Below are 13,561 nucleotides of genomic sequence, written 5' to 3' on the forward strand. Positions count from 1 at the left end.
GTACACACCCCCTACTGGGGATCAAGCCCACAACCCAGGCATGTACCCTTGGCCTGAATCAAACCTGGTACCCTTCAGTCCGCAGGCCAACGCTCCACTCCATCCACTGAGACAAGCCGGCTAGGGCGTGATTCATTTTCTTAATAAAGAAAGAACACATTCAAAGTTATCCCCATGGCTGAATTTCATTGGCTTGCAGCTCAGAAGTTTCTTGGGTGGAGAGGAGGAGGAGAGGTAGGGGGTACAGCATTCGTCCTGTCGCTGCTAGAAAAGCGAGAAGTCAGAGTAGCATGGCCATGGTCCCACTTCCACGAGGCCACCACAGCTCCATTACATGTTCTTTGCCGTCTCCACATGGCCATGGACCCACTTCCACGAGGCCACCACAGCTCCATTACATGTTCTTTGCCGTCTCCACATGGCCATGGACCCACTTCCACGAGGCCACCACAGCTCCATTACATGTTCTTTGCCGTCTCCACATGGCCATGGACCCACTTCCACGAGGCCACCACAGCTCCATTACATGTTCTTTGCCGTCTCCACATGGCCATGGACCCACTTCCACGAGGCCACCACAGCTCCATTACATGTCCTTTGCCATCTCCACACAGCCTTCGTCGTTTTTCTAATGGTCCCGGTGCAGTGCAGGTTGCTTTATTTTGCACCCTGCAGATTGTAGGGGAGAGGGGCCATTCTGTTCATGCAGAGGCTGTGATAGGGGCAGGAGTTTCTAGCCCAGAGTACAGGTTTCTTTCCTTCAGTGTACAAGAAAAGGTTCTTGGATCCTTCTTTGTGTCTCTGTCAGCTTTTGTATGATTTTATTTCTGGGATTCAAGACGTGGAGGAAAGGCCACAGAACAACAGCGTGTCTTGGTCACCAGTGACACACTTCTCATTGGATCTGTGTGTCCTCATGAGGAATCTTTTTTCAGACACGACAGTCATTAAAACCTAGTATCAAATTGCATTGTGGACTGGGGTCGGCAGGCACTGTTGCCTGGGCTGCGTCTGGGGCCACGTGATGACAGAAGGTCACAGCTGAGGCTCAACTGCTCCTTGGGGCTCTCAGCGTGGCACCCTGAGCTCCACCCAACTCTGCAGATCTGGTGATGGTCATGAGCACAAATTGGGGCCCAACAGCATACACACATAACTTTAGATTAACATTCTATCCCTCAAGAGCCCATTTTTGTTTTAGTTGTTTTTTAATTTAAAGATTAGGTGACAGGATAAGGCAAGTTTACTCCTCAAGTTAAGCTCCCTGTAGCCTGCCCCTTTGCGTCACCATTTGGGATGAATGCAGAACTGTGACATGTGCTGACTGTCTCATCGGGGCTCCCCGCCCCTGCCGTCCCTCCGCCCAGGTCCCCATCAGCATCAGGGGCAGCTCCATCTGGATGTGCTGTGTCAACTGAGTTCTCACACATAACATTTTAAAGCATCACTCCAGGAGCTAATATATATTTTTATAATAATCTGCAAATATTTTTATTAATTTCCTCTGAAGAAGGAAGGGAAACCTTGCCTCACTTCCAAGGAAGGATATAGCTCCTGCCTTGCCCAAGCTGATGTGTTATCAACCATATCATTAGCTTGCCTGCTTTGTCTGCATGTCCTTGCTTAATATTTCATGTCACTCTGTGGCCTTTTGTGCCAGGATCCAGGCGGCTCTGAAATATCCATTCATTATGTCCCGGGAAACTCATTGTTGATGTTGTTACTACTCAGCAGTTTATAGATGTTGACAACCGGAGACATTGGTTAAGTGACCTGCTTGTAACCAGCCACCTGGCCAAGAAGGGAGGTCAGCACCGAGCCGTGGGGTTGCTGGCTCCTACTCTTTCTTGCTGCTGTGGGCTCATTATTCGGGGCCTCTGTGTGCTTGTCTTCGATGGCCATGAGCTGGATTCTCTGGAAAACATGCTGACCCAGGAGGGCAAACATTGCATTGAGGGGAGAGGCTGGGAGAGAACTGGGCAGGTGCAGGGCTGGACCAGGAGCCGCCCCGTGGAGAGCTCTGGCCAAGCCTGCTTGTTGGTGAATCTGGCATCAGGAAGAAAGGGCCAGGCTCTGTGCCATCACCTTGCTTGATCAGTGACAGGTCATCCTAACACCTAAGGCTGATATGAAGGCACTGAGAGCTGAAGCCATGGCTGCTTCGGGGTACTCTACCCCATACAATGCAAGGAACACTTGCAGAGAAGGGAGTGGGAGGAACCAGGCCTGTCCAAGCAGGTAGTCCTGGCACCACGCTGGTCCTCATCTCTGTCCTGCAGCATCCTTCCTAAACGCCCCCTCTCAGCATCGCCTTTGCTGGATCTGGCAGCTTACCTGGTGGTGGTGTGATGCAAACCCACATTCCTGAGGGGCTGAGGCCCAGCTACCCACACCCTTCTCAGGCTGCTGTCCCTGTCCATTCCAACTGCTCTAGGGGCACCCACCGTGGGCCATTGGGTCCCACATGCTCCTCCCACAGCCCTGCCTCCTCTGCAGTCCAGGCTGGTTCTTCTGGAGGATGGTGATCTCCTTGTCTGCTCCTCCCTGCACACTGAGCTCAAAGGGGCGGCTACTCCTTGTAGTTCAGTGCTGCAGGTGGGAGTAGGATCGAGTTGACATCACCTGGCAATGGTGCCCTAACTGATGGGAATTTGTATGTCCTTTATGTTGGGATTGTGGTGGGTTGAACGGTAGCCCCCCAAAAGATACATCTGCAGAAAATCCCTAGAACCTGCCAGTGTTACCTTATTTGGAAAAAAGGTCTCTGAAGATGTCATTAAGTTGAGGTCCTGAGATGAAATCATTATGGATTATCAGGGCGTGGCCTGAATCTAGTAGTGTCCTCCTGACAGACCCACAGATGGAGGAGGTGGAGGCCATGTGAACACAGAGGCAGAAATTGTGGTGATGCAGCCACAAGCCAAGGAATGCCTGGGGCCACCAGAAGCTGGAAGGGGCAGGAAGGATCCTCTCCAAGAGCCTCCAGAGGGAGCATATCCTGAGACACCTGGATTTCAAACTTCTGGTCTCCAGAACAGTGAGAGAGTAAAGTGCTCCTTTGTGATCACTTATTGTGGCAGCCCCAGGACCCTGACATGGAGACACACAGTTCTTGTCCGTTAAAGGACTGTGTGAGTGCCGAGGGACAGAAGAAATGGACTCTACTGAATATCTTCTGTTTGCCTCTCCAGACACGCTGTCCACCCTTGTCCACCAGCCCCGGCCCAGGAACACTAACCTCGATGAATCAGTCACATTAACAGACTCTCGTACCTCCTTCCTACCAAGTGTCTCCCTGTGGATGGTGGTTCTCCACCGCGGCCACACCTTCTCCCAGGTGTCTTCACTGGCATCTGGAGCCATGTGGGTCCTGCCCTGGGTCCCTGTCCCTCACTGAAGGGTGCTTCTCCATCCCTGTTGCTTTCCAATCTGGCCTCTGCAGCCCCCTGTCATCTCACTCTTGGGTACCCACATTGGGTTCCCACTTTCTATTTCCTGATGCGGTCCCGACAGGCTCAACTATCTTGACTGCTCAAGATTAAACGGCACCTAGACTTTTGGACACACCGAATGTAATTCTAGACTCAGTTGCATCTTCTTTTCTGCCTTTTATTTTAACCATCATTCTAGGTGGTGAATAAAAACTGCCACAGCATTAACTGATACATGAAATAGGAAGTCTTTAATTGATTTGTCCTAGTCCTGTGGGAAGGCTGGCATGAGCTGTGTGTGGCTGCCCATTCACTCTGCCTGGCTTCCATGGCGGTGTTGGAGCTCTCTGGTGATTGAGGGTGGTCAGGCAATTCTTCAGAACCATGTGAGGCTGCGAGCACCTGTAAAGATGCTAGTGGTCCAGAGCAACTTGCTTTGAAAGTCTCTTTGCCTATTCTGCCCTTTCAGGGATCAAACTCTCCCTGCCTCAGAGGAGAGAGGGGCAGTCGTACTGGAAGGGACAGCAAAGCCACTCCCCTAGTGGCATCTAAATCCCGCAGTGCCCAAGCCGGAGGTGTTTGTGGGCGGGTAGTGGGCACTCCAACCCTCGTTGTACACGTCTGTCCATCTGTAGACGAGCTGGGCACAATGTCAAGTCGACTCCAGGTTCTGAGAGCTGTGAGGGGAGCTGCCCTTCTGCCTGCCTCCAAGAGTGCGCGTGCCCAAGGGTGGAGAGCAGGAAGAGCTGCATAGTTTCCAGCTGTGATTACAGCACATGACTTCTGTGCCATTTGGATTTGATGGCTGCTCTACGCCTGAGCCCTCACACTGACCAATGAGAATAGCCATGCGAGGCATGAGCACCTCTGTTATTTTCACAGAGGAGGTTGGGGCCTGGGGGTGGTCTAGGGTCGCTAGGGCTGTGAGGCTAGGGAGGCTCAGGGAGGTGGTGACCTGACAATAGAGGCAGCCCCAATGGCCACATCCTCTTACTCTTAGCTGTACTTTCCCTTGTCTTCACATCAGTACGCCCACCCAACCATTCCACCAGATGGCCTCCCATTGCTTCTTCCATTGGCCAGTCTTCTTCAGAGGCTACCCTATGGGAACAGGGAGAAATATGGGGCCTGGTTTTCATTTGCCTTCTCTCTGAACATCTGTGCCATTTCTAGGGGTGCATCAAGCAGCTCTGGGGCTCTGATGGGATAATTTAGCATCCTGTGGTCGCCCTGTCAGTCCAGACCTTGTGGAACTTTCTGCCTTAGGGGCTCTTCCCCACCTCCTTCCTTCCGTTTGGGTTGCCGTATTATGACAGGCCAGGGCAGGCGTGGTCTGATGGCTGCTGCTCTTATTTTTATTTTCACCTCTTCCTCGACCTGCACACACTTTGCTTTCATCCAGGGTTTAGGAGGTTTGCTGCAATTTAAATAGGATGTTCTTGCTTGTTGAATGCTAAACCTGAAGCCACACAGCTGATTGGTAAATCAAACTTAGCAAATAAATCAACCATTCTCTTTTAGTATTGTCTTTAGGTCTTATTACTCATATCTCCCTTCATTAGAGGTTTTTATTGTCTTCTCTTCGGCTCAACAAAGACAACAAAATCTGCCCTGTTAATTTTGTAATTGAGGTCTATGCAAACATATTGCCATTGCCGTGGAAAAATGTTTACTCTCTCTCAGCTGAACACACAGTACATTTTTAGTTGAATAAGATCCAACTGAAAGGCATAAATCAGGGGTTTAAAAATAGATTGAGGATTGCAAACGCTTAGTACGTCAGTATACTAGTCGAGTATTAAATGGCAGCAAAACGTAGATCAGACTGCCTGGCGTTGCTGGTAGAATTCAATTTAACCTCCTTAATATGTCCCTGTATTTCAGTTCATTTCTCATAAAAACCTACAGAAGGGCTCCTGACAGGAAGAGTCCGCATTGGGAGGGATAGAATAGCAAAGGAAATAAGATGGTAAAATAGTTACCCTTTTCTTTATTCAAAAGCTGAAATCTGCTGTTATTGTGTTGTTGTTTTTTCACATTTGTGAGAGGAAACAGAAATACTTATTTATGTAGTGAGGCTTCAGGCAGAGTTCAAAGATGGAGCCTGTTGGACACATCTTGGCCAGGATGATGTACCTGTCCATGGAAACTAAGACACTTGAGGAGAGAGAGAAAAACACACAGATGGCTCCCCTAAAACACTGTGATGAGCTCCTGCTCACTGAATTACTCCCATATCTGGAGACAAGGTGGAAGTCAGTGCAGACAGGATTGGCTAAACACGACTAAAGGCAGGAATCAGAAACAATAGGGAGCTTGAAGGGGCTTTGGGATGGGTGGCCTTTTCCAAGGTACTAGCGCAGAATCGCTTTTGAGAAAACCCACCACCTTTAATCAACACATCAACAGTATCTATTGTTATAACTACAAATGTTCACTTTCAGAATTTTATTTTGCATACAAAGAAACTGAAGCTTGCAGACATTTAATAACTTAGCCCTCAAATCACAAAACTATCCAAAATTCAAATTCAGGTCTCAATCTGGGCTTGTTGGGGTACAAAGATGACTTAGACCTAGTCCCAGATGGGCGGGACTTCAACCTAACTGAAGAGATGGCAAGCGTGAGCAATAATTGTAATGAGGAGGAGTAGATGATAACAGCCAAGTGACTCAAAGTGAAATAAAGCTTCAGAGGAGTGAGGTTTAACTAAGTGCGGGGGAGACTGGATCAGACCGGGTTTGGAAGGATAGGACTGGCGTGGCTGGAGAGAGGGGAGGGCATGAATAGAGGTGAGGGCACATGAGGGTCTTTTTTTTTTTTTTTTTCAGAGTTTCTAATGCTCTGCCTTATGACTGTTATATCTTGACTGACAGCATCAGAGTCCAGAATCATGAATAATAGCTCTCATTTGCTGAGCATGTTTTCTGGGCTCCAATCACATGCAAAGGCTTTAAATTCATTGACTCATTTCCCAGCAATCCTATTGCTTGCCCATTTTGCAGGAGGAGCACAAGGCTTGGGTAGGGAAATCACCTTGTGTATGGTCACTTGGATCCCAAGGGTTGGGGCAGGGTCTCACAGCCTAATCTATCTGACTCCAACCCCAGGGACTTTGTCCCTGCATCAAACCACCGCCAGTCTCCCCAGACCCTCAGGGTGAGCTCTGCCTGGTGTACCTGCCACTCTGGTGCAACCTAGTGTCTTGGTGCCTGGAGGGCTGATTGTCCAGACTGACACACCCATGTATAAAGAGGTCTCCTCCTTGGTCCCACCCTTGGGGAGGAGGTCACAATGATCTGAGAAGCCTCATTTTCCAGTGGAGGTGGAGGGTTGCTGGGGGTGCGGGCTCTCAAGTGGCAGATGCATATCTGGGACGAGCTCTTGACCACCATTATCCACTATGTGACCAAGTCGGAAGCTAGAGGTGACACCTAATAATCTAGCCTGAACTTTCCCAGGGGCCAAGCATGATGGTTGTTATTCTTGGATGAGCCATGGAGAGGCAGAGTAGGACGGTGCTGGAGGCTCTGGACCCAGGAGCCAAGCCCAGGCTCTGCCTCTGGCTCCATCCTTCCTCAGCCTGCGCCTCTGCACCTCCAGACCCCAGTTGATCATGGAGTGAGCCAGTGAGGCGTGGGGCAGTTGATTTTACATGTCATCTCAGCCAGGCCATGCGCCCCCATGCTTGGTCAAACACTAGTTGGGATGTCACTGTGAAGGCATTTTTCTCACATGAGAATAACACTTAGCTCAGTAGAATCCAAGTAAAGCAGGTCGCTCTCCTTGATGTGGGTGGGCTGCAGCCTTTCATTGAACCCTTAAGAAAGACACTGAATGTCCTGCATAGGATTCTGCCTCCAGATGGGTTTCAGAATGGAATGTCCCACCCTCTTCCTGGGTTTCACCAAACTCACCAGCCCCTCGACTGGGTGAGACAATTTTTTAAATCTTTCTCTCTCTCTCTCAAGCACACACATATTCTATTGATTCTTTTTCTGTGGAGAATCCCGACTAAATCAGTTAATGAGAGTGTGATAGTGTGTGCCGCTTTCAGGGCTACAGAGAGGAATGGGTGATGGCACGGGGGTGATGACAGTGGGTGATGGTAGTAGCTGATGGGAGTGTGTGCCGGGAGGTCTGTTGGATGGAATGTGCTAATCTAAATAAAGACCCTTCGGACAGGGCCTGGCACGTAGTTAGTTCTTGATGGTGGCCAGAGGAGAGTCACTTTTCTTGTTAATGAGGACTGTTATTTTCTCAAACTTGTTTTTTTTTCATTTTTCATAGGGCCTAAACTAATCTTAGAACCACCCATGAGCTGAGTGCCACTGTTTCCTACTTTGAGTTAAAAAACCTGGAATCAGCCCAGCTGGTGTGGCTCAGTGGTTGATCATAGACCCAGAAACCAAGAGGTTTTGGCTCGATTCTGAGCTAAGGCACATACCCTGGTTGCAGGCTTGATCCCCAGTAGGGGGCATGCAGGAGGCAGCTGATCAATGATGTTCCTCTCTCATCAGTGTTTCTATTTCTCTATCCCTCTCTCTTCTGACTCTCTCCAAAAATCAATAAAAACATATTAAAAAACAACACTTGATATCAACCCTGGGGATGTGGTGTTGCTAAGGACATGGGTGGTCCAGATGGAGTTAGGTCCATCCAGCTGTTCGTCCCTCTGGGCGGCCCGACGTGGTGGCAGGCTTCCCTGCCGGGTGCTGCCTGCCAGGCCTCTGCTGTGCAGGGCTGTCAGACTGCCTTTATGGAGCTCTATTATCAGCGATTTAGAATCAAGCAGGTAAAGTGCGTTCTCAGTTGAAAAACATCATGTGGGATCTTTAGCTGAAACACATTTTCTAACAAATATTTCTAAAGTCTATTTGGCCACTTAAAAAGTAATGTATTTCTTCAAGAGTGTTTGGACTTGCCACTTTTAGCCTCTTAAAGGTTCAAATGAAATTTTTCCTTTTTCATATAAAACTATGCAGCAATTTAGTCTGCCACAAGAAGCAAACCTTTTCTGGGTCTTAAAGGGGTGATTAAGGATAGAAGGGGTAATGCTGGCGAAAGAGCCCCTCTGCACACACAGAAAGGGTTCTAATGGAAGTCGCAAAAGAGCTCTGAACTCCCAAAGCAGATTTCAGTCACGGGAATCTCAGAGCCTCACTCGCTCAGAGCTGGGCTGTGCCAGGGGGGAACCAGCAGCCACATTGGCCATTTACATTTAAATTACTTCACGTTAAATACGCTTTAAAATTCAGCTCTTCAGTCACACAAGCTACATTTTGAGTGCTCCTGGGCCCCAAGCCGCTGGTGGTTCCTGCACTGGGTAGTGCCCACAGAGCATTTTCTTCACTGAGAAATTCTGCTGGACGGTGCTGCTCTGAGCAGGCCAGCTGTGCCCGTGGGCCAAATCCGGCTCCCCACCTGTTTTTGTGAATAAAGTTTTATTGGGACACAGCCACACCCACTTTTATGGACTGTCTGGCTGCTTTTGCACTACTGTTTCTGAATTGAGTTGCAGCAGAGACCATATGACCTGCAAAGCCTGAAGTATTTTCTATCTGGCCCTTTAAAGAAAGTGATTGCTGAGTCTGCTCTAGACCACAGATTTGAGGTCAAGCTGGGCACATCTGTGAGGGTGGCGTGATGGCCTGCCTTACGCTGGCCACATGGAGCTCATGAGCACTGGCCTCGCCTGTGGTACAACTGAGTGGTCAGGTCCAAGACGTGCCAGGCAGGGACATGATGGTTTCTGTGCATAGCAGCTCCAGCACATGCCACAGAATTGCTGAGTGGTAGGTGTAAGGACACATGGCCTCATGTGTGCACGTTTTGCATGCATGTTCACATGTATGGTGTGTTCACATGTGCACACATGTGATGTGAATGTGTGTGCGTGAGCGCACATGTGTGTGGGTGTTATGGGGTATGCATCCAGCCAGCTTGTAAGCAATGCTTCTGTGGATGATGGCCATGGGGCTGTCTGACACTTTCCATTTTCAAGGCAGAACAAGAGAGAGGACCACACAGAGCAGAAACTACCCCCCCCCCCTTTTTTTTTAAATAAGGAAAAGGCCACCAGATTATTTTTCAGAGAGACTGTGGGAATAATAGGCCTGCTGGTTCACTACCCTCTCCTGCCCCCCCGCCCCCTGGGGAAAGAAACACTTTATTCCCGATCACACCAGGAGACATATTTCTCTCTGCAGGGCTGCTTCTAGAAAATGCAGTTCCCTGTAGCAGCACAATCTCTGGAAGAAGAGAAAGCTGACTCTTAGAATCAAAGTGATGATGATGGTGCCCAACGCTGATAGCAAAGTCCTCCAGACCAATGGACACACACAGAGACATGCTGGGCTTGGGGCCAACATGGGGCAGTGAAGGGCTGGTGTTAGTCGCTTGGAGGCTGGACTGGAGAGAGAAGCTGCCAGGCCAGTGAGAGACAAGGTGGACCATCGCATTCAATCCTCCTCCTTGCAGGAAAGCGTTCGTGAGGGGTATACCGAGGAGTTCACAAGCAGCAACTGGGTCCTGCAAGGCTCTGGTGTGGGAATTACACAAAAGCAGCATCTTTTGTAAGAATGAGTGAAATTCCTGGAGCGGGCTTAGCTGCAGAGCATATGCTTTTGTGAATACATTGCAGGGTGTGCTGATGGATATCCAGTTAAAATACTAGTGAAGACAGAGACTCTAGAGTCAACTACATGTAAGCATATTATCTAGATTCTTTAAATGACTACTTGAACTACTTACCTTTTCTAGTTTTGTTTTTTCATTTGGAGTTTTAAGTTTCTCGGTAATATCACGACAGGTGGGAAGATGCTTTGGGTCCCTTGGCCTCAGAAGATGCAGGATTGAAATCAGTTCTTTTTTTTAAAATTAAATCTTTATTGTTCAGATTATTACAATTGTTTCCCCTTTCCCCCCCTATAGCTCCCCTCCACCTGGTTCCTACCCCACCCTCTGCCCTTACCCCCTCACTGTCCTCATCCATAGGTGTATGATTTTTGTCCAGTCTCTTCCCGCAACCCCCACACCCTCCCCCCCCCCGAGAATTGTCAGTCCACTCCCTTTCTATGCCCCTGATTCTATCATATTCACCAGTTTATTCTGTTCGTCAGATTATTTATTCACTTGATTTTTAGATTTACTTGATGATAGATATGTATGAAATCAGTTCTTTTAAGCACAACCATTGGCTTGTGGTGCTAACTTACTGATGTAGGTAACTTTATTTGGAATTAAAGTGAAAAGTAGGGGAGATGTCGGGGGAAAGTTCAAATGTATGACTGTCTATCAACATTTCCGCTTGTTTTACGATTTAGAACAAGCATGTCAAACTCGCGGCCTATGGGCCGCATGCCTCATTTTCTTGGCCCGTGTTAGCCTTTGAGTTTAACACGCTTTGTTTAGAATATAACCGCCAGAGACAGTAGCTCGCAACTTATGCAGGCGCCAGAATTGCTTGGAGTAATGTTGCAGAGCAGGGCCCTAGTAATTTTGCTTCTAACAAGTTCTCTGGAGTTGTGGACGCTACTCATCCAGGAACCTTATTTTGAGAGCCACCAATCTGAGAGACAGAGCTGCAAGCTACATCCTGACACCTGCAGAGGAGGCAGGGTTTTTCAGAAAACAAATCCAGAGCTTCTGCATTTGGAGCTAGGGAGGCTATAGATAAGAACAAACTCAAAGGGAAATGTGTTTGCGCATGGCAAGGAGTACGCAACAACATAGGAAGAGCAGAGGTGGCTCGGAGGCGTTTGCGGCCATTCCAGCACATTGGTGGGGACTTACACTTCACTGTCTCACCATCCACAGGTCTGACACTGCATGGTGCCAACTAGGAGCCAAAGTAGCAAGAGTAATGATTAGCCATATCTTGAACTCTGTGTAAAGGGATGAGTGTTCATTTGTTGCACCAATACCAGTCAATGACTAGAAGCACATGTGCCAGGAAGAGAACAATAGAGCTGGGTGATGGAAGAAGTGAGAGAGCAGGCTCAAGATCAGGACAAGACTAGTACCCAAATAACCTTGGCAAGGTATTTGCAGAAAGAAACTTCTTGATATGTATGTGGTGCATGAGTGCATATGTGCATGAAAGAACTACTGGCTAAAGGCTTCCCCAATGGGGAGGAATTGGAACTTAATAACAGAATCACACATATTTGTACTGGTATATTATCTGAATTTTTTTCTTTGGTGTTTATGGGTTAAGTTACCTAGTAAACTACACATTGTTCATTCTTTCATTTGGGTTTCTCAGTCGTTTTGTTGTACTTATAAAGAGCTTATTTAGAATCCATTCCCATACTACTAAAAATAGATACTTCAGTGTAAAATTATGTGACATTGCATTTTGATCAGATGTTCCTGGGGATCCACTTATATTTTCACATAACAGGAGACAAAAGGCTCCTTACCTGTTTCCTCATAGTTCCCTTTATAATTCTTAGGGAATGTTGCTTAGATAACAATATTTTTTTGTATATCAAATTAAAATAGATATTTAATGTCTTTATTTTTTAATTTTTTTAATAGAGGCCTGGTGTACAAATTCAGGGCCAACTGGGGGGCAGGGCTGGCCAGGGGGATGGGCCATGGGTGGTTGGCCAGTCAGCCCCGCCCCCTGGTCGAACTCCCAGTTGAACTCCTAGTTGAGGGGACAATTTGCATATTAGCCTTTTATTATATAGGATTCCTCTCTTTTCAATCTTCTTCACATCTTTACTTGGCACATAGTAGCAAAGGTGACAGCCTTTACTTGTTTCTTTGGGACACATGCTTGAGCAGATACTGACACACATTTGGATTAGAGTTTAACAATTATACAACTTTCAAACTCTTAAGGGATGATGCCCAGTCTGACAGGGGGTTCTTGAACAGACTGATCTATGGTTAATAGGGAACAGTGGATGGTGAAGGGGAAATCTCTCCCCTATTCTGGGAAATAATTCAAGCATTCCCTCATGATAGCCAATAGCATCATTTTTATTTATATTTATTTATTTTTGTTAATCCTCATCTAAGGTTATTTTTTCCATTGATTTTTAGAGAGAGTGGGAGGGATGGGGAGACACACAGGGAGGGAAATATCAATGTGAGAAGGACACATTGATTGGTTGCCTCCTTCATACACTGTTACTGGAGCGGAGGCCAATCCTGAAATCAAGATACATGCCCTTGACTGGAATCGAACCCACAATCCTTTAATCTGTGGGCCAATGCTCTAACCACTGAGAAAAACCAGCTAGGACTATAGCATCATTTTTAGATCAGAAAATACAAAGAGGGAATACTGTTTTGTGCTCTTTTTCTAAATATTAAAATAGACTAGTCTTATAAACACTCCCCATAATATTTTTCTTTTCATTACCTATTCTTACTGCCCAGGATAGATTAGTGTTTCTCAGAGTTTCACTTCTGTAAGTAGTGAACTAGTTTGTAGCAGACCAATTATCCCACTGAAAATAACTAGGAAATCTAGATAAAAACAAATGTGTACATTAAAAAGCTACCATGAACACAAGGGTTCAGGATTCTAGAAAGACGGTAGATTCATTGATGTAAGCTTTGTACTTTAAGCCCATCATCCCCTTATGGCATTTGTTAATTCTTATGCAATCAGAGAGAGGGTGAGAAAAATAGCATAAAGCAGATACTCAGAAGGTTTTCAGTAATTTCCCAGGAGTGGGAAGACAAAATTGTGAGTTCAGGGTTTCTGAAACAGCCAGGACTTGAGGTGCCAGAGAGAAGGCATGTGAGTTATAGTGAGTCTAACCTTCTGATCTGCTTGTCCCCTCAAAGCATTCTCTAAGTTCTTAATGTGCAGGCTTAGATAAGATGAGCAAAATGTGGTAGCCATATGACCTTGGCTAAGCAGCTTAAAGAGAGTTTTCAAACGGTCTAATGGTGTAAAAATAAAAATGAAATTTAAGGGCCCAGGTAAACTTTATGAGATTTAAATAGGAACTTTTTTTAGAAATAAAAAATAAAAGAAGCTGAAAATAGATTTTACAAAGACTGAAACCTGGTGTCAAAATAATTCAATATGATCTTCCCTTATTCGAGTTGGATGACAGAACTATAGACTCCCTAGGGTTTCTGCAGTTTTTCATAATTTAGTGTCC

The sequence above is a fragment of the Myotis myotis genome, unplaced genomic scaffold, assembly GCF_014108235.1.
Source record: "Myotis myotis isolate mMyoMyo1 unplaced genomic scaffold, mMyoMyo1.p scaffold_m19_p_3, whole genome shotgun sequence".
Classification (NCBI taxonomy): domain Eukaryota; kingdom Metazoa; phylum Chordata; class Mammalia; order Chiroptera; family Vespertilionidae; genus Myotis; species Myotis myotis.